The sequence below is a fragment of the Cervus elaphus genome, chromosome 18, assembly GCF_910594005.1.
Source record: "Cervus elaphus chromosome 18, mCerEla1.1, whole genome shotgun sequence".
NCBI classification, from domain to species: Eukaryota; Metazoa; Chordata; class Mammalia; order Artiodactyla; family Cervidae; genus Cervus; species Cervus elaphus.
The window spans coordinates 103,343,941-103,371,131 of NC_057832.1; the positions used below are offsets into that span (position 1 = coordinate 103,343,941).

The following is a 27,191-nucleotide window of genomic DNA, read 5'->3' on the forward strand; positions in this document are numbered from 1 at the left end:
CAATGTTCATCGCAGCACTGTTTATAATAGCCAGGACATGGAAGCAACCTAGATGCCCATCAGCAGATGAATGGATAAGGAAGCTGTGGTACATATACACCATGGAATATTACTCAGCCATTAAAAAGAATTCATTTGAACCAGTCCTAATGAGATGGATGAAGCTGGAGCCCATTATACAGAGTGAAGTAAGCCAGAAAGATAAAGAACATTACAGCATACTAACACATATATATGGAATTTAGAAAGGTGATAACGATAACCCTATATGCAAAACAGAAAAAGAGACACAGAAATACAGAACAGACTTTTGAACTTTGTGGGAGAATGTGAGGGTGGGATATTTCAAAAGAACAGCATGTATACTATCAAGGGTGAAACAGATCACCAGCCCAGGTGGGATGCATGAGACAAGTGCTCCGGCCTGGTGCACTGGGAAGACCCAGAGGAATCGGGTGGAGAGGGAGGTGGGAGGGGGGATCGGGATTGGGAATAAAGACCTGCCCTCTGTAGTTGAAATAAAAAAAAAAAGAGAAAAAAAAAAAATAGAAAATGTTTAGATAATGGCTTCATGGGTCCAGAAGAAAGAATAGCTGTACCAAAGCCTATTTTGAGGCATTAATCATTACATCTCCCCCACGTGGAAGTACAGCACTCTCTGGAATGAGAAGTTTTGTTGCCTTTATGGAGCACAGCAGCATCATTTACATTCATGTGGTCATGTACCTGAACCCCTTCAGGAAGGGGGAGGAACTTCCAGTGGAGCTACTCTGGTAAATTGGGTCATAATAGCAAACTAGAGTCTGTTCTGTCTAATCAGTGTCTCCTGTAAGAGAAAACTTAGATGATGCCATGAATTGAGCTCTACGAGTTGCTCTGGATGGTGTGGGTAATCATCTTGTCTTGAAGGTTGATGTGTCTTCTCCAGGTCTCAGAGCTTACTATTGGGTTGCAGCTGCTACCCAGATAGAATAAGTTATCAGAGCCTGTGGTTGAAGGACATGATGGGTGATGTGGAGAAATGGTCACCCCATGTAGTCAGTGAGGTGACAAATGACAAATGAAGGTACTTAGATTAGTGCTTTACACATAGAAAGTGAAAGTCGCTTAGTCATGCCCAACTCTTTGCAATCCTGTGAACTGCAGCCTGCCAGGTTCCTCTGTCTGTGGGATCTCCCAGGCAAGAATACTGGAGTGGGTTGTCATTTCCTTCTCCAGGGAAGCTTCCCGACCCAGGGATCGAACCCAGGTCTCCTGCACTGCAGGCAGATTCTTTACTGACTGAGCTACCAGGGGAAGTCCCAAACACATAGCCCCCAACACATAGAAGACACTCATAAATATTACATAATAAAAGAAAGTACAGTAACAAGCCAGAAAATATGGGGAACAAAGATAAGAGTCAAGTCAGTGGCTGGAGTCTCTTCTGACTTAGTGGTACTTTTTTGTATATATACTTTGGTGTCACATTTGTAATATTTTAAAAGTTAATTTTATTTGCAGAGTTATTTGTGTAAGTCGACAGAGAAACTGCTATAGTTCAAAGAAGTGGAAGACCCTTGCACTCTGCTGCAAGCTCTTGAAGGGTATAGACCGTCTTATGTGTCAGCGTATGTATGGTGCCTTGCAATCAGAAGTGTTGGTTGAGCGAACAGAAATGTCAGTGAAAATTTGATGTTTGTGCTGGGCCTTGAGAGGTGGTTGAATTTGATGTAGCAGAGGGAAATGAGACGGGTTTGTAAATTAGAACACTGAATAAAGGCACAGATGTTGGAATGAGCTTAACTGATTTTGCAAGACCCTGGAGAAGTCAGTCTGATGAGAGGCCTGTGGTGGATATTGTGGTGGTAATGGTTGTATGGGGTTGTTTTAACAACCGGTTCCTCAGAATTTTGTGTTCTGTCTTTGTTGATGCTCTGTCTTGATTATCTTGTTGGGTAAAACTACTTTAGGAGAACAGGTTGTTAGTGAGGGCAGGCTTATGGTTTTCATCTTCAAAAAAACCATTCATTCAGTTGGTATTCATTGCACAGACACACAGAGTAAGACTCAGGGTAAGACTTCTTTAGGGGAAAAGAGATGCTTCTACTGAAGTCGTCACAGACTAATGTCAGAACTTCCAACCAAGTGCCTTCCTGTATGCTGTTGGTGGCACTAGCAGAAGCAAGTTTGATAACTCAGCACACCACCATCCTGCAGCTAAGAGCTCCCCAGATTTGAATAGGGTCATTTCTTCAGTCAGGTTGCTTATTAAAAGCCTTACCGGGCTTCCCTGGTGGCTCAGTGGTGAAGAATCCTCCTGCCGATGCCGGAGACGTGGGTTCGATCACTGATCCGGGAGGATCCCAAAGCCGCCAAGCAAGGAAGCCCATGCACCACAACTGCTGAGACTGTACTCTACAGCCCGGGAGTCGTAACTGCTGAAGCCCAGGCGCCCTGGAGCACATGCTCCACAGGAGAAGCCCTGCGGTGAGAAGCCAGTGCTCTGCAGCCAGAGAGCGGCCCCTGCTCGCCACAACTAGGAAAGCCCGTGCAGACCCAGCACAACGAAAAACAAACAAAATTTTATATATATTTAAACATATGTCTCTCTCTCTATGTATATATCTTACTGATACTTGGTGGATTGAAGCAAATGTAAAAGTCTGAAACTATCCTCAGGAGGAGGGAACCCCCTGTAGTTTAAAGTCATTGTATCCCATTGTGCCAGCTTTTGAGAGGCACCTACACATGCTGCTAAAAGGACCACGTAATTTAACAGAAGCACTTGCCAAAATAGCCATTAAAAAAATTCTTCTCTGCTTCCTCCTTTTTCATCTTAAATTGGCTAACTAGTATATTGTATTACATTTTCACTTACGGATTTTTTTTGTTTTAAACTCATGAGCTTTGGTTTGTTCTTCAGAGAAATGTAATCCTAATAACTACAATTATTAGAAATACTTCTGACAGTGCTGGTAGATGTAGCTCTGGTAGTAACACGAAGAACCCATGCTTTTCCTTTCAAGTATGTTGTAGGTACTTTGTGCTGAGCACACACTGCACTGTTTTTCAGACGTTTAGAAGGAATACAAGAAGGAAGAATTAGAAGTATAATCAGAGACAAAAGCAGAAAATGTAGGATTGCAAATGGGATCATTTACTTCCCTAACTGTGTACGTAGATTAAAGAATCATTGGTACTGGCTAGATAGTACACTACAAATAATTTACAATTTTGAGCTCCGCAGATATTCTGTCTAGAGCACTACACAGCTGTTTATCTTAGTCATTGTTGTTCTCAGCCATGGTCGTACCCAGCTCCTCTTAAGCTGCAGAATCTGAGATTGAGTGTTAAAGCTGGAGTGGAGACCTGATCTGGGGTTTGGGATCTGCCGTTTTTCCGGTGGCAGCGCTGAAGCACCCGCACTTTCGGTGAAGTGCACTCCAGAGATGTGGTTTTGCTTCCAACTGTGATGGCAGTATAATTGATCAAATATATTCTTTCAAAGAATCATAAATTCTTATTGGAGTTTGAGGGGATGTCATGTTCATTTGTCAACATGTCACTCCGGGGACACAGGTGCAGCAAATTTATGGAGGACGCGCCTCGTGTTTCTCCTGAGCCACGTAAATATGAAGCCGTCTTGATTGGAAACGTGTGGCTTTCGATTACTCCTCAGATGGAGAGCAATTAAGATCTCTCCGTAGAAGGCATTTCACTGCGATTCTCAGGTTTTCACACAGCACTGGCAGGGATCAGGTCTGAGGGGGACACCAGAGAAAGTTTTGGAGATCTGCAGATGTTGTCTCAGGAAAGAATACTAAGGCGGTTCTTCTCTGGCAGAGCGAATATTGCACATTTTCGTCAAGAGCGTGATTAACTTTGACATTTGAAAATAGAACTTCACGTAGAAATAAGCATGGTACTTCTGCATGTTTAATTAAGATGCTTAGTTCCTGTCAAGACTGATAGTTTTTTGTTTTTTCCCCCTGTGAAGGGCAATATATTCTCAACTTCTGAAATTTCAGAAACCTGTACTTAACCTTTAATCGTCATTCCATTTACATGGAAATCTGATTAACAACTTTTAAAGTTCATGAGCTCCTGGTAAATGCAATTAAGACCTTTTTGGAGTTTGTTATTAAGAGCTGGCATTTACAGAAGACTAGGGCCTGGCTAGTGTTGCTGTCTTCTCCATCGCAGGCTGTCTTAGGCAATTAGCAGAGAACATGAGGTACACGAATTGTACTGTATTGCTTCTAAGTTAACATGGTTGATATTTAAATAGCATGCAGTCTTTTTCTTTCCTCTGACTTGCTATATGGCATGAGCTTGTTACTGAGTGGTAGAATAGGGCCAAGGATAAATGAGGTGGAGTTACAGCAATTTGCATAACGAGGAGATTGAGGCTCCTCCTTCTCTCTGATATGCTGAAGTCATGTTTACAAACATTCATTTTCAGGTTGTAAGGAGTCAGGTTAATCATCCTACTCTATTGCATATTTATTTTTTGGGGGGCTGTGTCACATGGCATGCAGGATCTTAGTTCCCTGACCGGGGATCAAACCCATGGCCCCTGCAGCAGAAGCATGAAATCCTAACCACTGGACCTCCAGGGAAGTCCCTACACTTGTTTTGAAGTATAGTTGACTTAAAGTATTATATTAGTTTCTGGTGTACAGCATGGTGATTCAGTATTTTTGGAGAATAGACTCCATATAAAGCTATAAAATATTGACTATTATACCTTGTACTGTACATTACATCCTTGTAACCTTAGCTATTTTATACCTAGTAGTTTGTACATTGTAGTCCCCATTACCCACTTTGCTCCTTCCTCTCATCCCTCCTCCTGGCAACCACCAGTCTGTTCTCTGTATCTGCTTCTGCTTTGTTCTATTTATTCATTTGGTTTATTTTTTAGATTCCACATATAAGTGAAAACACAGTGTATGCATTTTTAAAACTGCATTCTTCTAGAGGGTGCGGTAGTTTTTGAGGGTTAAAATGAAAAATGTACATTTTGGAGAGAGAAATGATTCAGGCATGCAACGTCTTTCTAAACTTTTAGGCATTTCAGCTATTGAGACATTTTCCTTGGATTGTGGGGACAGAAGAGAAGACGTAAATGTGTTAGAACAGGTCAGAATAGCATAGTTAAACACTCTGGAATGTGCTATGATGTATGGAGAATGGGAAGTAAGTAGTTAAAAGCGAGAAGGATCCTATTGGGCATATACTGCCAATCTGGCAGGTTTTTTTCGTTGCCAATAGAATTGGACTCTCTGATAGATGCACAATGCATTTCTTAGTTACTTTGTGCAGAGCACTACTTATTAGCATTTAGAGGAATGACAGGGGAAAATAATGAAAATATCAACAAAGGCAAATCATTAAAATATATTGTATATAACAATGTTATGAAAGAATACTTGAATGTTTACATGTTTCCATACCAGCTGAATTTTTTATGAGCATATATTGCTTTTAAATAAAAGATCAAAATAGAGAAATGTGTGGGGAAAAATAAATTTAAATAGAAAAACTGGTCTGAAATAATTAAATTCGATGCCAGAAATATCAATGAAGCAGTTCTCCATTTTTGGACCCTAGAGCTTCTGTGTTTATTGTGAACTTAAACCAGCAGTGCAGTTAACTGGTTAATCTTATAAATTGTAGGCTAGCCTGAAATGTAGCAAATAAATGAGGATAGTTTAGTCACATGTTTTGAATAACATGAAAGATTTCAGTAGAAATACCATTTAGTAATTGTGGGCCTCTTACAGATTTGGAAAATTATTTTCTGGCCACAAAACTGATAAAACAGGATTACTACAACCAAGCTGTCAACAGTTTTTTTTTTTTTTTAATCAGTTTAATATCTTACTTAAGAGAAATATATATGCACATATATACATGTATATAATTTCATCACTTTCAGATAGAAGAGTTTTGTTTTTTAATAGACAAAATCTTTCTTATAGATGTAAGAGTGAGTATAGAAATGAGTGATATTAAGTTGCCCCTTCAGTTTTATTTATTTATTTATTTTTTGCCCCTTCAGTTTTAAAGGATTTCAGTTAAGGTATTCCAGTTGGCATGAATCTTTGGAAATACAGGGATGTATTGGAGTGCCTTCTCATCAAGTCATGTTGGGCATTTAAGAGCTAAGTAGAAGTGAAGTGAAGTTGCTCAGTCGTGTCTGACTCTTTGCGACCCCATGGACGGTAGCCTACCAGGCTCCGCAATCCATGGGATTTTCCAGGCAAGAATACTGGAATGGGCTGCCATTTCCTTCTCCAGGGGATCTTCCCAACCCAGGAATTGTACCCGGGTCTCCTGCATTGCAGACAGACGCTTTACCATCTGAGTCACTAGGTAGAGGTAAAGTTAAATATCCAGCAGTGTATGATTAATTGCCAAATCTAGGTAATCAACTCTGGGTCCTGTAGGAGTTTAAAGAGATTACTTAAGATAGATTGGTTAGAGAAGGTTTTGTGTGTTTGGTAGGAGCTGGCCCTTTAAGGAAGGCTAAGCTTTAGGGGAGTGGGAAGATCTTTCTAGGTAGGTGTGATGTTACATGTATGCCAATGGTAGGTATTCACTGAATTTGCCATATGCACAGTTTGTACAGAGTGGTGTAAGATGTGATCAGAGAGATAGAAGCCAGGTTCTGAAGAGCCTTAGAGGAATTCAGTTGAAATCTTTGTGGACTCCTTAATGAAAGGAGCTGCTTTTTCCTTGTGCTTTTTACTTCTCAGTGCCTCCAAATCTTGTTATCTCCCAGTCTTAACAGTATTTCCCTCAAGCCCTAATGGAAATGTAATTAACACAGTTCCTGGCACTCAGTAGGTACAAAATAAAATGTTAATCAAGTCTGAATCTGCACTTGTTAGTCCTAAATAATCCATTTTGAATGAACTATAAGCAAACATGGTTTTTCTTTTTTTGGGGTAGGTGTGTCAGTGTTCACAGATTACAGATAACCAATACAAAGGAGGCTCTAGTAACTGAACTGCTAATTGAAAATTCTGGGTCATAGCCACTTAATTGAATAAACTGTCTCCAGAGAGCAATTTGGGTCTTTTCCAAGATGCATTAACTCTTTCAGGTCATTAGGGTGGCACTTATCTCATTGGAGCAGAAATTTAATAAATGGTATTCCTGTGATGTGAGTAAATTAATGTACCTCAAAAAGCCTGGTTTCACCATGGGTGTTATAGTTCTACTCCAAGGAGCTCGCCTGTGAATGTAAAACATCAATAAGTAGCTGCCCTTTCAAGCATCTTACTTTCAATTTAGGTAACCTACTAGGGAGCATCTACTTTGTTCAAGGCACTGTGCTAGATGTTAACTGAGACACAAAGAAAAGACATGGCTTGAACTAAGAGGCAGGAGAGAAGGCAAATAACCACAAGATAAAATCCTTGAGAGCTGCAGACTGCAGTGTGGGTTTTAATGAGAGCAAGATACCATAGTTAACAGTTAGGATAGATGGTAACCTCCCAGAAGGTAGGGACCTTGGCTTCTTCACACAGTGTTCTCGTTCATGTTTATTTTCTCAGTTGGGAGTTTAAGAGAGAAGTCAAGGAACAGTTAGAGATATATAGATACACACATATAATGGTAAAATATGAGTTAGATCAATCTGAAGTTTTTTTTTTAAACTATAGTTTACACATATGTGCTTTTCTCCCCTCTGTGAGATACGAATTATTAATGTCTGGTGTTGATCTAAAATGAAAGTGGTAAGGATGTGAAAACCAGAAAAATAAGATAGCATCCTTTGGAGATATGCTCACTGATTGTCTAATTGTCTCAATTTGTCTGTCAGCCTACTGATGGGATATTGACCTTCAGGTAGTAAAAAGGATACGAAGAGTCTCTTCTACTCACCAGCACATGTTATACATTTATATTTGCTGTGAAGGTAGAGGCAGCTATTGTAAGACTAAGGGTAAGTGACAGATCACGGGGGAAAAAAGAAAGTAGAGACAACACCTCCATAGGAAGCTAAAACTTCCAAGATGTAAGACCAGCCTCTGCTTCTGCATGCATGGGATTGGTATCTCCATTGGGCACATGGGCTGTGATCAGTAGCATCTGGATGGTGCACATGTGTACTATGTTAAAAATCAGTCAAGTTAATACTTAAATTCACTTTCTTGATCTCATTCTCCCATGCTTGATTAATGGTAGTGGTAGTTACAAGCAGGGGGATAAAAGGATAAACTTAGACATGATGAAAACCCTTGGGACTGACTTGTGGAATATGAAACTGTCTAGATTAACCAAACGGTAATTATGTAAATACAGCGAATAGGAAATATGGTTGTAGAAGTCAGGGTTGTGGAAGGTGCTGAATAACAGAGGGGAGATATAGGTTATTTACTGGCAAGGAGGACGCCATTGAAGGGTTTGAGCAGAATGATGGTGGTAAGCTCTGTTATGAGCATAGTGTAGTGAGGGCTAGATGGTCATAAGAGGTGTAAGGAGGATGGGAGATTGTTGGACTAAGCTCTGTGAAGGATAATGAGGATCAGATTTAAAGGCATGAGGGTCGGAATGAAAATACTTAAAAGAGGAAAAGGACATGAGATGTGTAGTATAATATAGGTCTTGGCAGTCGATTTGGAGAGTAAGACAGAAGAGTGAGAGCTAATTACAGGTTATGGTCCTGGGAGGTCAGAGAAATAACAGTAGTGCTAACAAAGAGGGAAACTAAAGGGGCCTTTCTTTCTCCCTTCTTTCCCCCTTTCTCTCCTTTGGAAGGGAGGTGACGATAGAGTGTGCTTGGCCAGGCGTTTGCTGAGCTCATGCCCCAGAACTCTCGTAATGTCTGCTGTGCTGTTCTCACTTCCTTACTGGGACAAGACCCTCTTGCAGGCAATGGCAGTGCATCTCTGGAGCTTGGAAGAAAGTGCAGTGTGATGGCAGAGGAAGACTTAACAATCATCTGAAATGTAGGTATAACTAAAATGGAAGAGAGCAATAGTCAGAGTAAGGCTACTGGACATTCAGATACTTAAGAAGACAAATAGTGTAGTCAAATTCACTGAAGTGAAAGCATTCCAAAAGTTCAGTGATAAATATTAGCAGAAACTTAGATTTAGTGATTGAGAACACCGGCTTCTCATTGTGGTGGCTTCTCTTGTTGAGGTCTATGGTGCGTGGACTGCCATAGTTGAGGTTCACAGCCTCAGTAGTTGCAGCTCCTGGGCCCCAAAGTGCAGGCTTAATAGTTGGGGTGCAGGGGCTTAGTTGCTGTCCAGCATGTGGGATCTTTCTGGGCCAGGGACCAAACCAGTGTCCCCTGAATTGGCGTGCAGACTCTCAGCCACTGGACCACTAGCGAATTTCTTCCTTAATTATTAATGAGGTTAAATATTTGTGTTTTTTGAGTAGCTGTGTTCCCCTTTAATCAAATACTAATGTCCTTTGCCCTTGTGATACCTATTGGAGTTACTTTCTTTTTCATATCAAGTTACAGGATCTCTTTATATAATAAATACAATTTATATGGCAAAAAAGATGGGGAACCAAGGTTCTTGGATTCGGAAGGGTAATATCTTAGTTACCTGGTTCTTGGGATTCATTTAAGAAAAAATAACAAATTTCTGAGTCTTCTCCTCAGAGGTAGTAGCATTTGTGAGCCAAGCATTTTTTAAAATTTTTTATTTTTTAATTTTTTTTCCATTTATTTTTATTAGTTGGAGGCTAATTACTTTACAATATTGTAGTGGTTTTTGTCATACATTGACATGAATCAGCCATGGATTTGCATGTGTTCCCCATCCCGATCCCCCCTCCCAACCTCCCTCTCCACCCGATCCCTCTGGGTCTTCCCAGTGCACCAGGCCTGAGCACTTGTCTCATGCACCCAACCTGGGCTGGTGATCTGTTTCACCCTTGATAGTATACATGTTTCGATGCTGTTCTCTCAAAACATCCCACCCTCGCCTTCTCCCACAGAGTCCAAAAGTCTGTTCTGTACATCTGTGTCTCTTTTTCTGTTTTGCATATAGGGTTGTCGTTACCATCTTTCTAAATTCCATATATATATGTTAGTATACTGTATTGGTCTTTATCTTTCTGGCTTACTTCACTCTGTATAATGGGCTCCAGCTTCATCCATCTCATTAGAACTGATTCAAATGAATTCTTTTTAACGGCTGAGTAATATTCCATTGTGTATATGTACCACAGCTTCCTTATCCATTCGTCTGCTGATGGGCATCTAGGTTGCTTCCATGTCCTGGCTATTATAAACAGTGCTGCGATGAACATTGGGGTGCACGTGTCTCTTTCAGATCTGGTTTCCTCAGTGTGTATGCCCAGAGGTGGTATTGCTGGGTCATATGGCAGTTCTATTTCCAGTTTTTTAAGAAATCACACTGTTCTCCATAGCGGCTGTACTAGTTTGCATTCCCACCAACAGTGTAAGAGGGTTCCCTTTTCTCCACACCCTCTCCAGCATCTATTGCTTGTAGACTTTTGGATAGCAGCCATCCTGACTGGCGTGTAATGGTACCTCATTGTGGTTTTGATTTGCATTTCTCTGATAACGAGTGATGTTGAGCATCTTTTCATGTGTTTGTTAGCCATCTGTATGTCTTCTTTGGAGAAATGTCTGTTTAGTTCTTTGGCCCATTTTTTGATTGGGTCATTTATTTTTCTGGAATTGAGCTGCAGGAGTTGCTTTTATATTTTTGAGATTAATCCTTTGTCTGTTTCTTCATTTGTTATTATTTTCTCCCAATCTGAGGGCTGTCTTTTCACCTTGCTTATAGTTTCCTTTGTAGTGCAAAAGCTTTTAAGTTTCATTAGGTCCCATTTGTGTATTTTTGCTTTTATTTCCAATATGCTGGGAGGTGGGTCATAGAGGATCCTGCTGTGATTTATATTGGAGAGTGTTTTGCCTATGTTCTCCTCTAGGAGTTTTATAGTTTCTGGTCTTACATTTAGATCTTTAATCCATTTTGAGTTTATTTTTGTGTATGGTGTTAGAAAGTGTTCTAGTTTCATTCTTTTACAAGTGGTTGACCAGTTTTCCCAGCACCACTTGTTAAAGAGGTTGTCTTTTTTCCATTGTATATCCTGAGCCAAGCATTTTCAGTTCAGTTCAGTGGCTCAGTCATGTCTGATTCTTTCTGACCCCATGGACTGCGGCACACCAGGCTTCTCTGTCCATCACCAACTCCCGAAGCTTGCTCAAAATCATATCCATTGTGTCGGTGATGCCATCCAACCATCTCATCCTTTGCCATCTCCTTTTCCTCCCGCCTTCAATCTTTCCCAGCATTAGGGTCTTTGCTAATGAATCAACTCTTCAGATCAGGTGGCCAAAGTATTGGAGTTTCAGCTTTAGCATTAGTCCTTCCAATGAATATTCAGGACTGATTTCCTTTAGGATGGACTGGTTGGATCTCCTTGCAGTCCAAGGGACTCTCAAGAGTCTTCTCCAATACCACAGTTCAAAAGCATCAATTCTTCAGCGTTCAGCTTTCTTTATAGTCCAACTCTCACATCCATACATGACTATTAGAAAAACAATAGCTTTGACTAGACGGACCTTTGCCAGCAAAGTGATGTCTTTGCTTTTTAATACGCTGTCTAGGTTGGTCATAGCTTTTCTTCCAAGGGGCAAGCGTCTTTTAATTTCATGACTGTAGTCACCATCTGCAGTGATTTTGGAGCCTAAGAAAATAAAATCTGTCACTGTTTCCATTGTTTCCCCATCTACCTGCCATGAAGTGATGGGACCGGATACCAAGATCTTAGTTTTCTGGATGTTGAGTTTTAAACCAACCTTTTTACTCTCCTTTCACATTCCTCATTCACTTTCTGCCATAAGGGTGGTGTCATCTGCATACCTGAGGTTTTTAATATTTCTCCCAGCAATCTTGATTCTAGCCTGTGCTTCATCTAGCCCGACATTTCTCATGATGTACTCTGCATGTGAGTTAAATAAGCAGGGTGACAGTATACAGCCTTGACATACTCCTTTCCCAAAGTGGAACTCACAAGAAACTGTGGAAAATTCTTAGAGAGATGGGAGTACGAGACCACCTTACCTGCCTCCTGAGAAATATGTGTGCAGGTCAAGAAGCAACAGTTAGAACTGGACATTGAACAACAGACTGGTTCCAAATTGGCAAAGGAGTATGCCAAGCATTTTATGTGTGTTTATTTTAATTCTGTGAAGCAGATTGTATTGTTATACTTATTTCACAGTTGAGTGAAATACAGTTTAGCAAGGTTAAGTAACTTAACAGGGTCACATAGCTGGTTAAGTGGTAGATTTGGTTTTAAGCACACACTTTTTGTATTTCTAAATTGCCCTCTCAATTTATAGTTCTAAGGTGGGGCACATGAATCTTTAAAATAGTTCCTCAAGTGATTCCTATGTATAGATCAGTTTTTCCTCTTAATAGAATTTTAGCTTAAACTGAGAAGGAAGAGGAGCATGTATTTTGGGGGAGGAAGTAAAACATTGTGGTCAGAGTTGAGAATTCAGAATTGGAGATGTTGGAGGTGGAGTATTTCCAAAGAAGAAAGAATGTCAAAGAGCAATACATAGAAGTCATTGAAATTAAGGAGACTGAGAAAGACCGTGTAATGGTAAAAAGGAGTCATTAATATATCATGATGAAACATGTTAAGTGTTAGTGCAGAGTAAGACTGTATCATCGGTAGCTAACATTTTATGATGGTGTAAGAAAATCATGGAGCTTGTGTCAACTTTGATGAGAAAAGGGGAGAAAGTGATACAAATATAGAGAATGACCCTTAAAATACATTTTAGTGAAATGCGCAGAGAATATTATGAAGCTGTAGTTAGCAATAGGCCTTTGGGCACTGAGACCACATCTGTGTTTTCCCCTTCATTGCCTCATTGCCTTCTATTTTTTTTTTATGGGTGAACGATAAATAAAAAATCATGAAAATGCTATGGGATCTAAAATGCATAGAGGAAAAACTGACAGAATTGAAATCAGTGAAAAATTCAACAATTGTAAAGTTGAAGATTTCAATACTTTTTTTTTTTATTAGTTGGAGGCTAATTACTTCATAACATTTCAGTGGGTTTTGTCATACATTGACATGAATCAGCCATGGAGTTACATGTTTCAATACTCTTTTAAAATAATTAGTGGAACAACTGGACAGAAAACCTATGAAACTTGAACTGTACTATCAAGTACCATGACTTAACATGACTACCACAATCAGAATACAGATTCTTTTATGTACATTGACTATCATGGTAGATCATAGACTATGAAGTTCAAGTCTCAGTACATTTAAAAGGATTGAAATCACAAAAAGTATGTTCTCCATCCATAACAGAATTAAATAAACAACAGGAAGAAATTTTGGCACGTCTCAAAATATTTTTAAGTAAAACAACAAAGTTCTAAATACACCATGGGTGTAAGAAGAAAGACCTAAGATCAACAATCAAAGTTTGTACGCTAAGATCTTAAAAAAGAAAGGGGAAAAATGAAACTCAAAGCAAGCAGGACAAAAATTATAGAGTGAAAAATCAAATAAAAATCAGCAGAAAATTTTAAAAAAGTAATGATGTTAAAATTGGTTCTTTGAGAAGATCAAAAACTAATAAATCTTTAGCTAGACTGATAAATTAAAAAGGGGAGAACTCTCAAAAAATGATGAAATTAGGAGTGAAAGAGAAGGCATCACTGTAGACCATGTAGAAGTTAAAAAAATTGTGATGAATAACCCCATTTAGACAACTTAGACGAGGTGGACAAATTCCTAGAAAGAAACAAAATACTGAAACTAGTTCAGGAAGAAATAGAAAATCTAAATTGTCCTATAGTAAATACAGGCATTTCTCATTTTATAGCAGTTTGCTTAATTGAGCTTTGCAGACATTGCATTTTTTTAAAAAATTGGAGGTTTGTGGCAATCCTATGTTGAGGAAGTCTTTTGGTGCTCTATGTTCAATAGCTTTATTTTAAAATTACAGTATGTACATTTTTTCATACTTAATGCTATTGTACATGTATAGTGTAAACACGGAGAAGGCAATGGCACCCCACTCCAGTACTCTTGCCTGGAAAATCCCATGGACGGAGGAGCCTGGTGGGCTGCAGTCCATGGGGTTGCGAAGAGCTGGACACGACTGAGCGACTTCAGTTTCACCTTTGACTTTCATGCATTGGAGAAGGAAATGGCAACCCTCTCCAGTGTTCTTGCCTGGAGAACCCCAGGGACCGGAGAGCCTGGTGGGCTGCTGTCTATGGGGTCGCACAGAGTTGGACACGACTGAAGCGACTTAGCAGTAGCAGCAGTGTAAACATACATTTTATATGCTCTTTGAAACAAAATCTTGTGACTTGCTTTATTGCTATATTCACTTTATTGGAATGGTCTGAAACTGAACCCACAGTGTCTTCAAGTTATGCCTATAAATTAAATAATTAAAAAAATTCTTGCACATACATAATTATACAAGTATTTTATCAAGCATTTGAAGAAGAAATAATACCAATTTCTGTTTTGGAAAACAGAGATGAGGAAACATTTTTCAGCATATGCTGTGAGTCCACTATTACCTTGATAAAAATTTGCAATAGCAGAGGAGACTATAGATCAGTGTTCTTTGTGAACATAGATGTAACAAACTCAAATGAAGTACTAACAAATTGAGTCCTTTAACATATAAACTGTGTTATGTATGACAGTTAACTGGGATTTATCACACACAAAAAAATCAATTAATGTAATATGCCAAATTCATAGAATAATGGGAAAACCCACGTAATTATCTCAGTAGATACTGGAAAGCACTTGATACCCAATGATGACTGAAAAAACAAAAGCAAAACCTTTTAGCAAAATAGTACTAGAAAGGAACTTTCTCAATCTAATAAAAGGCTCTGTAAAAAATCTGTAACAGAATAAGGGAAATTTTTGGAATGTTAGAAGTATTTTAAAATGACTCTGGTGCTGGTTGCACAACCTATACATTTATTTAAAAACTTAAAAACATGGCAATTATGGTATGTAAATTGTACCCCAACAATGCTGTTCTAAAAATACAGGATAAAATCAGATTACAAATATTCAAAAATAATGTCCTTCACAGTATCCTTCAGAGAACTCCTAGACAAACACTTAGCAGTCCTAATGGAAGTTAATTAGTGTATAAATCAAGGAAATCTCATCAGCATTATTTCCCCTTTCACAATTATGTATTTGAGGGTGCACATGAATATTCATATGCTTCACAAGGGATTATATTCCAAACTAAATTTATTGTTCCTATCAAACTCATTTTTCCTGTATTCCTGATCATTGTTCATGGAACCATATTTTTTTAGTCCCTTGAATGTGCAATCTTTTTTGCCATTTTAAAACTTGTCTTCTTTCCTTCTGGAGTAGCTGGTTAAATTTTTTCATATTTTTTCTAAACATCAACTCAGAAATGTATGCCTAATTGTAAAGACTCATTACCACTACTTTAGCTTAAAATCCTTTTTGTTTTTTAAAATTCATCTTGGTAGGTTTTTTTTTTTTTTTTCTTGTCCCCTCCCTTTATCTTATTTCTTTAATCATTCATTTTTTCCCCACAAATCCCATTGCCTTCTAATCTATTATTGTATATTCTAGCAGATTAATTTACTTAGATTACGTCCATCAACTTTTTATTTACCTATTGAAAGCTTTTTCCTGCCTCCTCATTCTGTACTTGACTTCAGTACTGGGGTTACAGACCCAGAGAAGTTTGTGGATTTCCCACCTTTCCAGGCTTCTCTCTCAGGCTTCATTTTTATGTTGCCTGAACTATTTTGTAGTTAATGGAAGACACCTGAAATTTCCCCAACACCATTTCTTAATTTTTTCTGTTCTTTCTGCCTTTTTTTTTTTTTTTTTTTGCTTTTTATACATTATAAGATTGTATTTTTGTCCTATAGTGCTGTGATCTTGAAACTCTTTGTTGTCCTATGCATGCTTAATCTCTTCAGTCGTGTCTGACTCTTTGCGATGCTGTGGGCTGTAGCCCACCAGGCTCCGCTTGTCCATGGGATTCTTCCAGGCAAGAACACTGGAGTGGGTTGCCTTGCCCTACTCCTGGGAATCCTCCTGACCCAGAAATCAAACCCGTGTCTCCTGTCTCTTGCATTGCAGGCAGATTCTTTACCCACTGAACCACCTGGGTGGGAGCAATCTTATCCTTCTGTAAGTGCTCACAGCAATTTCTTTGACCCAATGCTTTCTACTTTCTCTCTTGTGTTGTAGTCGTCCTTGTGTCTGTATGACCAGATAAGCAAATTGACAGAAGGATTGATTGATTTGGCTTGATTTGACTTTTAATTCCTTTAAAATTTTAATTTATATGTAGTAAAATTCACTTGTTTTGATATTAGGACTTTTTTTAGTCTTGTTTCCATATCCAGGACAGTACTTTGCATAGTTTACATATTAAGTAAATATGTTTAATTTAAAGTAAATGAAAACTTTCTTTTGAAAGCTGTCTAAAATTGGGATTTCTTTGTTAAAAACTCTTCTTTTGAGGGGACTGAGGGAAGCTAAATGTCTCTTTGAGACTTTCTTATCAGGAATTTGACAGAGGACCAGAAAAATACGTGTGTATCTCTTGGAATTTTTTGGTTTCTTTTTCTTTGAACACTAAGAAACTATTCACAAGACCATATACATAGTAGTCTTAATGATACAGTTGCCACTGATAATGAATATAGTTAAGCCTTTTATTTGCAGAATGACTGTTTTTCTTATGGCAGAATATTTTAGTCTTTAGGGGAACAAGACTGCTATTTTCAAAAGATAACTTTTTCTGTTTTTCTTTGTTACTAATATTTCACTCATTAGCAACCTTATGGGGGCAATCTGATAGTTTGTAGCGATTGTAAATAGTGGTCCTCAGTTTTTAAAGTACCATCACACTGTTGCAGTCTTACTGTTTAATGTGTCTGGAATCAAGGTGATAGTCTGAGGGGTGTGCTACTCTGATTTTGCTCTTCCTCTTCCTCCGGATTTCTGTTCTCAAAGTCTGGACCTCCTGGTCTGCCTTTACCTGGGCCTTGTGTCCACCGTCCAGAGAGACTGGAGTTTCTGCTTGGTTTCTACTCTAACTCCGTGGTCACTGGAAGGGGTTCTCTGGGGGGAAAGCCAAGGGAGCTCACCGAGGGTGCTTCCTTTCTTCCAGGTTACTGCCTAATTTGGTTCCTCTCCAGCGTCTTCAACTTCTGGTTTTTTTTTTTTTTTAATTTTTTTTCCAGGTTTTATAATTATTATCAGTATGAGGGTTAATCCATTGGAAGCCACTTTGCTGTTCCTAGAACAGAAACTCCTGGGCATCTGTATTTTAAAAGAGCAAATTATTAAAAACTGCAGTATTTATTATAGGCATATACAAGGTACCACATAAGGAAGTTGAGCCTTAGTTCATAGTGGGAGCTCAAGGTGATTTTTTTTTTCCACCTTAGTACTGCTACCATCATGTAGTAATCTAATTCTCAGATTCATGGTGGGGAGGGGGTTGGTAGGGGGACACAAATACAGTATGGCTTTGATATAAATCATTGAACATCTGAAGGTTGTAGTCTGGAGAATCACTCTCATAGTTGCAGGGGTTGAAATTTGCACAAACTACTATTCCTGTTTTCATAAGATACAGTGTTTTACAAAAAGAGTATTTGTGATATAAATGTCGCTAGATGCATATTTGTATATTATTAGTATATATTTATACATAGAATATATACATAGAATATATTCTGTATACATAGAATATATACATAGATGCATATTAGTATATATTCATTTATCCAGAGATAGCTTAATGAAGAAACAAAGACTCATTCAGATTATTATAAGGAAAAAATAAGGAAAACATACTGAAGACTGTAAGGATATATTGCAGGACCCAAAGGTAGAAAGTCTAAGACCTTATCAGATAAGTTTGAGACCTTTACACCGTGGAAAACTTGGTTTGCAAACTGTGAATCTTTCTCCTGTGAGTCTTCTGTTTCTCTCTGGTCCTCTGGTTCATTCTTTATTCTCTCTGTGCAGATTGGCTTTCTGTGATTTTTCATCCACATGGTAAAAGATGGTTGCCCCAGAGTATTTACATCTCCTCACTTACATTCACCAGCACAGGCTGTATCCCACTAACACATTCCTGGGAGAGAGAAATCTGACTGGCTGATTGAGGGTTGGCTGTTTCCTTGGCAAGGTAGATTCTGACCTAGAGAGATCCCGGAGTACAGGCCTGGCTCCTCCCATGTCCATTAATGGCTGGGAAACAGTCCTTATGTGAGGTGAGGATTTTGTAAGCTGGAAGACACTAAAAAGCATCTACCATATTAAGTATCTAAAAGGATCTTGATGTTTCAGAAAGTAGCTAGTTGGATAAATGGAGAAGCTGATAATAGGAGATGTGTTAATTCTAAGTCTGTAAATCTTGCATTTATTTTAAAACAAAACTCTTCATGTATAACCACAAGCAGCCATAGTTAATATGTTGAACAAAGAGGACTATATAGTAAATGAGGGATTCATTCAGAATGATGTTATCAGTGTTAGAGCATGTTATAAATCTCAACATCTTGGCCCTGCTTTATGTATCATGGAATTTCTGACTAGCATCTTAGCAACTGCTGATCAGTATTCTAGCAGAAGAGATGGCCTGACCATCCCAGTTTGTATGCTCTGCTAAAGCAGTATATTTCTTTGCTTCTACCACAGAACCATCTAACATACCAGATACTCAGTAAATACATTTGAATCATGATATCACTGGTATATATAGATTTTTCAGGTACTTTTCAACTATATTTTCATATTTCTTGTCTTCAGTTTTATTAAGTTGAACAGAAAGGTGGGGTTTTCCCATAATACCATATAGAAAAACCCTGAACAAACATTTTGGCCAACCCAGTACAAATGAACACCTTTTAAGTTAAACTTAAAGCACAGATATTAACTATGCCTTTTAATTTTTTGAACTCCTGATCAACAAGAAATAGTACTTCCTGGTACTTACAAAGAGAAAAAGGATGCATGTCTGAGATTAGAAGGAATGTAAAGCCAAGAATTATCTTCTGCAGATTTTCTGTGGGCAGAATATATTTGATACTATATGAATGCCCTCTGACCCCAGAATTCCAATCTTGGGTGATTTTCCCCAGGCAAAAGACAAGCTGTATAGCTTATTTCTTTTCATAAAAATGGAAATTTGAACTCATCTGTGAGCACTTAGGAAATTTATGTACAATTTCGAAGATGCAGTATGTTATCCACAATGATGTAGAATCACCGAGAAATGATATGGTTATATTTTAATACCAAGCATCTGGTGTTTGTGTCAAGACTCTGTAGTAGAAGATTTAACCTAATTCAGACACATTTCAGACATTGTAGAATAGGGGCTATTTGTTCTTTGAGATATTAAAAAAAAAAATTACACCTTTGCCAATTTGAGTGTCAACATAAAACTTTACCTGTTTTAAAGCAGTATTTTTCAGCTGGTGGTGAACGTTATTAGGAAAGAGAGGGAAACACAACGATGGAAGCAGACATCAGAGAGCCTGTGGTTAAAATTGCACCTCTCCCTTTCTTTCTTTATTCGCAGTGTAGGTTTTTGTACTCTGGACTCATTTATAGGGCTCTTTCTGCTTTGGAGAGTATCGCTGATTTGCATCTAACAACATATATACATCAAGGCTTCCCATCACTTGCTTTATAAAAAATTCAGTGGTTCCCTATATTTTTTGGTTCACTGGTATGTTGCATAGCTGTGGTGGAAGTAAAGAAATATAATGCTTTAAGGAACATAAAGTTCCTCCTATTTATTAATGGTGAGGCATCTTTTCATTATAACAGCTAACAGTATCGGGCAGTTTTGGATGAATACTTATTTACTGATATGTGAAGTGGGTACTTGAGGAGCTCAGAAAAGGAGACGGCTCATCTCCAGTGGCCTGGGAAAGGAGTTGTTGAAGAGAAAATATTGGAACTGTTTTTTGGAAGGGTCTGTTAGGGGAGAGGGTAATCTAGGATAGACATTCCAGAAATGAGAGGGCCCAGGCATATACAGGCGAAAGTTAAGTCTGTGATCTTGATTGGAGTGCTGGCTTCATCTTGAGGAGAATGAGATGATTGGAATATTGAGGTCAGATTGTTGTAAATGGTGAGATGAGGAGCCTTGTGACGGTAGCAGCAACTGTGTGTGTGTGTTTTTTTTTTTCTTTATGATTTTTATTGGAGTCGAGTCAATAATGTGTAAGTTTCAGGTATGCAGCAGCGTGAATCAGCTATACATAAATCCATCCACTCTTTTCTACATTCTTTCCCCAGGCGGGCCATTTCAGAGTAGTGAGCAGAGTTCCTGTGCTATACAGTGGGTTCTTCTTAGTTACCTATTTTATGTGGGCTTCCCTGGTGTCTCAGATGGTAAAAGAATCCGCCTGCAATGCAGGAGACCCGGGTTCGATCCCTGGGTCAGGACCATCCCCCGGAAAAAGTAATGGCAACCTACTCCAATATTCTTGCCTGGTGAATCCCATGGACTGAGGAGCCTGATGGGGTGCAGTCCAGGGGTCGCACAGAGTCAGACACAACTGAGCGACTCACACTTGCACTTTGTTCTTTGTTTAGTGTGTATATGTCAATTCTAATTGCCCCTTTGCCCCCTGATAACTGTGTACGTTTGTTTTCTATGTCTGTAACCCTATTCCTGTTTTGTAGATAAAGTCACTTTTACACTTTTTTGGAGCAGCAATTTTTTTTAAGGAAGACCACTCTATTGAAGGTGTAAGAGGACTGGAAGAATAAGAGATGGGAGACAGAAAACTCAGTGAGGAAAACTGCATGAGTTGAACTAACGTGGTGACTGTCAGAATGGACCAAAAGGGGCAAATTTACAGAGTTGAGAAAGAGAGATTAATGAATTTGGACAGTAACTCCTTTGTGAATACAAAGGATAAGGGAATGTATTAAAGATTGTTCTGAAGTTTTAAACCTGGAGATCGGTGACAGTAAGAAAATACTAAACAAAAAGTTGAAAGGAGGAATTACTAATTTTTATGGGAAGATGATTTAGGTTTCAGAATTTGGGATTGATTTTATGTGAAATAAGTGAATAGGTCAGGCATGAAGTCACAGATGTAGGATTGAAGCTTGGGAGAGAAAAGAGGGATAAAGACCACATTATGGTAGGGGACATAGTATGTGTGGAGACTGCTTTTTGAAGTTTAGAACCAAAAGACAGAAAGGAAAAAAGATAATAGATTGTGAGAACCAAAGCAAGATATTTGTCGACAAAAAAATGTATTAGAAATAGTACATGTGTTCAGATAGAATGGGAGAAGCTGGTGAATAGAAAGGCTAAGAATCCTGAGCTCTAATAATTAAGGGGATGTGGAGAAAAAGAACAATGATCATAAAACACCTGGATTTTAAGGATACTGCTTACTTATGTCCTGGTCAGCTAATATTTTATTATAAAAGGACAGTCATTGATTTCTAGGACAATAATTACTTCAGAAGAATTACTTTGGTGTAGTGTGGCTTTGGTAGAAACATAATTCTGTCATGTTGGTGTAATAAACAACGTTTAAGTGAAACCAGGGTATTTGTAGACATCATTCTATGTTGAAATTTGAAAGATGTCAACAAGTTGAAATTCTTATCTGATTTACTCACCTTGTTTTGATCACAGATTCCTGCAAACTTTATTAACATCAGTGCTAAATCTGCAAAATAATTGAGTCCCTCACTGGAATTGTTACTAGAGACCCAGTTCAATTGTCTCTCTGACTATTGTGCAATTTGGGTGATATATTAACAGAGATAGTACTTGTCATTTTATTACTTTATCAGCATACTGAGTAATACTCCAGGGACCTCATAAAGAAAAAAAAGAAAACTTTGACCAATCCCTTAACATGTTTTATTCTTTCCCAGTGAACTCTTTATTGTACAGAAAATAAAATAAAGTACATTTATTGTGCAGAGGATGAAATAAAAGAAGCCCATAGGGGCTTCTCTGATGGCTACAATGGTAAAGAATCTGCCTGCCATCGCAGGAGATGCAGGTTTGATCCTTGGGTCAGGAAGATCCCCTGGAGAAGGAGATGGCAACCCACTTCAGTATTCTTGCTGGGAAATCCCATGAGCCTGGTGGGCTACAGTCCATGGGGTATCAAAAACGTCAGACACAACTTAGTGACTAAACAGCTACAACAAAAGTCCATTCACTGACAGCTGTAATCAGTCTCATTGATAGTTTGTATGCAGTCAGTGAGAGTGGACTGCCATGGGCAAGAAAACAGACTGGTGTGAACTAAACCTCAGTTGAAATCCTGACCTGTTACACTGTAAATATAAGACCTTAGGTTAGTTTCTTCTTCCCTCCTTCCTTCCCTGTCTTTTTCTGTTGAGTTTTTTAAAGAGCATTTTAAAGCTCATAGGAAAAAAAAATTTCACGCAAACGGAGACCAAAAGAAAGCAGGAGTCGCAATACTTATATCAGATAAAATAGACTTTCAAATAAAGGATGTGAAAAGAGACAAAGAAGGACACTACATAATGATCAAAGGATCAATCCAAGAAGATATAACAATTATAAATATATATGCACCCAACATAGGAGCACCACAATATGTACGGCAAACAATAACGAGTATGAAAGAGGAAATTAATAGTAACACAATAATAGTGGGAGACTTTAATACCCCACTCACAACTATGGATAGATCAACTAAACAGAAAATTAACAAGGAAACACAAACCTTAAATGACACAATGGACCAGCTAGACCTAATTGATATCTATAGGACATTTCACCCCAAAACAATCAACTTCACCTTTTTCTCAAGTGCACACGGAACCTTCTCCAGAATAGATCACATCCTGGGCCATAAATCTGGTCTTGGAAAATTCAAAAAAATTGAAATCATTCCAGCCATCTTTTCTGACCACAGTGCAGTAAGACTAGATTTCAATTGCAGGAAAAAAATTGTTAAAAATTCAAACATATGGAGGCTAAATAACACGCTTCTGAATAACCAACAAATCATAGAAAAAAGAAATCAAAATATGTATAGAAATGAATGAATATGAAAACACAACAACCCAAAACCAATGGGACACTGTAAAAGCAGTGCTAAGGGGAAGGTTCATAGCATTACAGGCTTACATCAAGAAACATGAAATAAGCCAAATAAATAACCTAACTCTACACCTAAAGCAATTAGAGAAGGAAGAAATGAAGAACCCCAGGGTTAGCAGAAGGAAAGAAATCTTAAAAATCAGGGCAGAAATAAATGCAAAAGAAACTAAAGAGACCATAGCAAAAATCAACAAAGCTAAAAGCTGGTTTTTTGAAAAAATAAACAAAATTGACAAACCATGAGCAAGACTCATTAAGAAACAAAGAAGAACCAAATTAACAAAATTAGAAATGAAAATGGAGAGATCACAACAGACAACACTGAAATACAAAGGATCATAAGAGACTACTACCAGCAGCTCTATGCCAATAAAATGGACAACTTGGATGAAATGGACAAATTCTTAGAAAAGTATAACTTTCCAAAACTGAACCAGGAAGAAATGGAAGATCTTAACAGACCCATCACAAGTAAGGAAATTGAAACTGTAATCAAATATCTTCCAGCAAACAAAAGCCCAGGACCAGATGGCTTCACAGCTGAATTCTACCAAAAATTTAGAGAAGAGCTAACAGCTATCTTACTCAAACTCTTCCAGAAAATTGCAGATGAAGGTAAGCTTCCAAACTCATTCTATGAGGCCACCATCACCCTAATTCCAAAACCAGACAAAGATGCCACAAAAAAAGAAAACTACAGGCCAATATCACTGATGAACATAGATGCAAAAAACCTTAACAAAATTCTAGCGAACAGAATCCAACAACATATTAAAAAAATCATACACCATGACCAAGTGGGCTTTATCCCAGGAATGCAAGGATTCTTTAATATCCACAAATCAATCAATGTAATACACCACATTAACAAATTGAAAGATAAAAACCATATGATTATCTCAATAGATGCAGAGAAAGCCTTTGACAAAATTCAACACTCATTTATAATTAAAACTCTCCAGAAAGCAGGAATAGAAGGAACATACCTCAACATAATAAAAGCTATATATGACAAACCCACAGCAAGCATCACCCTCAATGGTGAAAAATTGAAAGCATTTCCCCTGAAATCAGGAACAAGACAAGGGTGCCCACTCTCACCACTACTATTCAACATAGTGTTGGAAGTTCTGGCCACAGCAATCAGAGCAGAAAAAGAAGTAAAAGGAATCCAGATAGGAAAAGAAGAAGTGAAACTCTCGCTGTTTGCAGATGACATGATCCTCTACATAGAAAACCCTAAAGACTCTTCCAGAAAATTACTAGAGCTAATCAATGAATATAGTAAAGTTGCAGGATATAAAATTAACACACAAAAATCCCTTGCATTCCTATATACTAACAATGAAAAAACAGAAAGAAATTAAGGAAACAATACCATTCACCATTGCAACAAAAAGAATAAAATACTTAGGAGTACATCTACCTAAAGAAACAAAAGACCTATACATAGAAAACTATAAAACACTGATGAAAGAAATCAAAGAGGACACAAACAGATGGAGAAACATACCGTGTTCATGGATTGGAAGAATCAATATTGTCAAAATGGCTATTCTACCCAAAGCAATCTATAGATTCAATGCAATCCCTATCAAGCTACCAACGGTATTTTTCACAGAACTAGACCAAAGAATTTCACAATTTGTATGGAAATACAAAAAACCTCGAATAGCCAAAGTAATCTTGAGAAAGAAGAATGGAACTGGAGGAATCAACCTGCCTGACTTCAGACTCTACTACAAAGCCACAGTCATCAAGACAGTGTGGTACTGGCACAAAGACAGAAATATAGACCAATGGAACAGAATAGAAAGCCCAGAGATAAATCCACGAACCTATGGACACCTTATCTTTGACAAAGCAGGCAAGGATATACAATGGAAAAAAGACAACCTCTTTAACAAGTGGTGCTGGGAAAACTGGTCAACCACTTGTAAAAGAATGAAACTAGAACACTTTCTAACACCATACACAAAAATAAACTCAAAATGGATTAAAGATCTAAATGTAAGACCGGAAACTATAAAACTCCTAGAGGAGAACATAGGCAAAACACTCTCCAACATAAATCACAGCAAGATCCTCTATGACCCACATCCCAGAATATTGGAAATAAAAGCAAAACTAAACAAATGGGACCTAATGAAACTTAAAGGCTTTTGCACTACAAAGGAAACTATCAGTAAGGTGAAAAGACAGCCCTTAGATTGGGAGAAAATAATAACAAATGAAGAAACAGACAAAGGATTAATCTCAAAAATATACAAGCAACTCCTGCAGCTCAATTCCAGAAAAATAAATGACCCAATCAAAAAATGGGCCAAAGAACTAAACAGACATTTCTCCAAAGAAGACATACAGATGGCTAACAAACACATGAAAAGATGCTCAACATCACTCGTTATCAGAGAAATGCAAATCAAAACCACAATGAGGTACCATTACACGCCAGTCAGGATGGCTGCTATCCAAAAGTCTACAAGCAAGAAATGCTGGAGAGGGTGTGGAGAAAAGGGAACCCTCTTACAGTGTTGGTGGGAATGCAAACTAGTACAGCCGCTATGGAGAACAGTGTGGAGATTTCTTAAAAAACTGGAAATAGAACTGCCATTTGACCCAGCAATCCCACTTCTGGGCATACGCACTGAGGAAACCAGATCTGAAAGAGACACGTGCACCCCAATGTTCATCGCAGCACTGTTTATAATAGCCAGGACATGGAAGCAACCTAGATGCCCATCAGCAGATGAATGGATAAGGAAGCTGTGGGACATATACACCATGGAATATTACTGAGCCATTAAAAAGAATTCATTTGAATCAGTCCTAATGAGATGGGTGACACTGGAGCCCATTATACAGAGTGAAGTAAGCCAGAAAGATAAAGAACATTACAGCATACTAACACATACATATGGAATTTAACGACAACCCTATATGCAAAACAGAAAAAGAGACACAGAAATACAGAACAGACTTTTGAACTCTGTGGGAGAAGGTGAGGGTGGGATGTTTCTAAAAAACAGCACGTATATTATCTATGGTGAAACAGATCAACAGCCCAGGTGGGATGCATGAGACAAGTGCTCCAGCCTGGTGCACTGGGAAGACCCAGAGGAGTCGGGTGGAGAGGGAGGTGGGAGGGGGGATCGGGATGGGGAATACGTGTAAATCTATTGCTGATTCATATCAATGTATGACAAAACCCACTGAAATGTTGTGAAGTAATTAGCCTCCAAGTAATAAAAAAATAAAATAAAAATAAAGCTCATAGTAAATTGATGGGGAGCATACAGAAAGTGAAAGTGAAAGTCACTCAGTCGTGTCCAACTCTTTGCAACCCCATGGGCTATACAGTCCATGGACTTCTCCAGGCCAGAATACTGGAGTGGGTAGCCTTTCCCTTCTGCAGGGGATCTTCCCAACCCAGGGATCAAACCCAGGTTTCCTGCATTGCAGGCAGACTCTTTACCAGCTGAGCCCCAAGGGAAGCCCAAGAATACCCTAGTGGGTAGCCTATCCCTTCTTCAGGGGATCTTCCCAACCCAGGAATCGAACCAGAGTCTCCTGCATTGCAGGCGGATTCTTTATCAACTGAGCTATCAGAGAAGCTGGAGGGTAGATAAATTTCCTGTTAACTCCTGCTCCCCCACACCCACATGGGCTCGTTTTTTTAACACCACTAATTCTCACTTTCCTCATCTCTAAATTACAATTAGTAGCAATTCATAGATTTGAGTATTGAGTAAGATCATGTTTTCAAAATGCCTAATATGTGGTAAGTACTCAGTAGCATGTATGTGATCATAATAGAGACATAATCGGCTTTAAAACTTACTTGGAGCAGTATATTCACAGGTGCTTCATAAATGTTTTTTGATGATAATACTTAATATGGTTCTCACACTTTGAATGAATGATTACACACACGCACACACACATACACACCCCTCTATGCAGGGATACTAATGATTATGGGACCCTGAGTCTGAAAAGCTTTCACTTCCCTCATGGATAGAATTGTTTGCCTACATGTACTGTA

General features: G+C 38.4%; 1 protein-coding gene across 2 annotated transcripts in view; it reads left to right on the forward strand.

Moving 5' to 3' along the window:
• Positions 1–27,191, forward strand: part of EXOC4 (exocyst complex component 4) — an 811,527-nt gene that overhangs the window by 188,333 nt on the left and 596,003 nt on the right. The gene's annotated exons all lie outside the window — the stretch shown is intronic.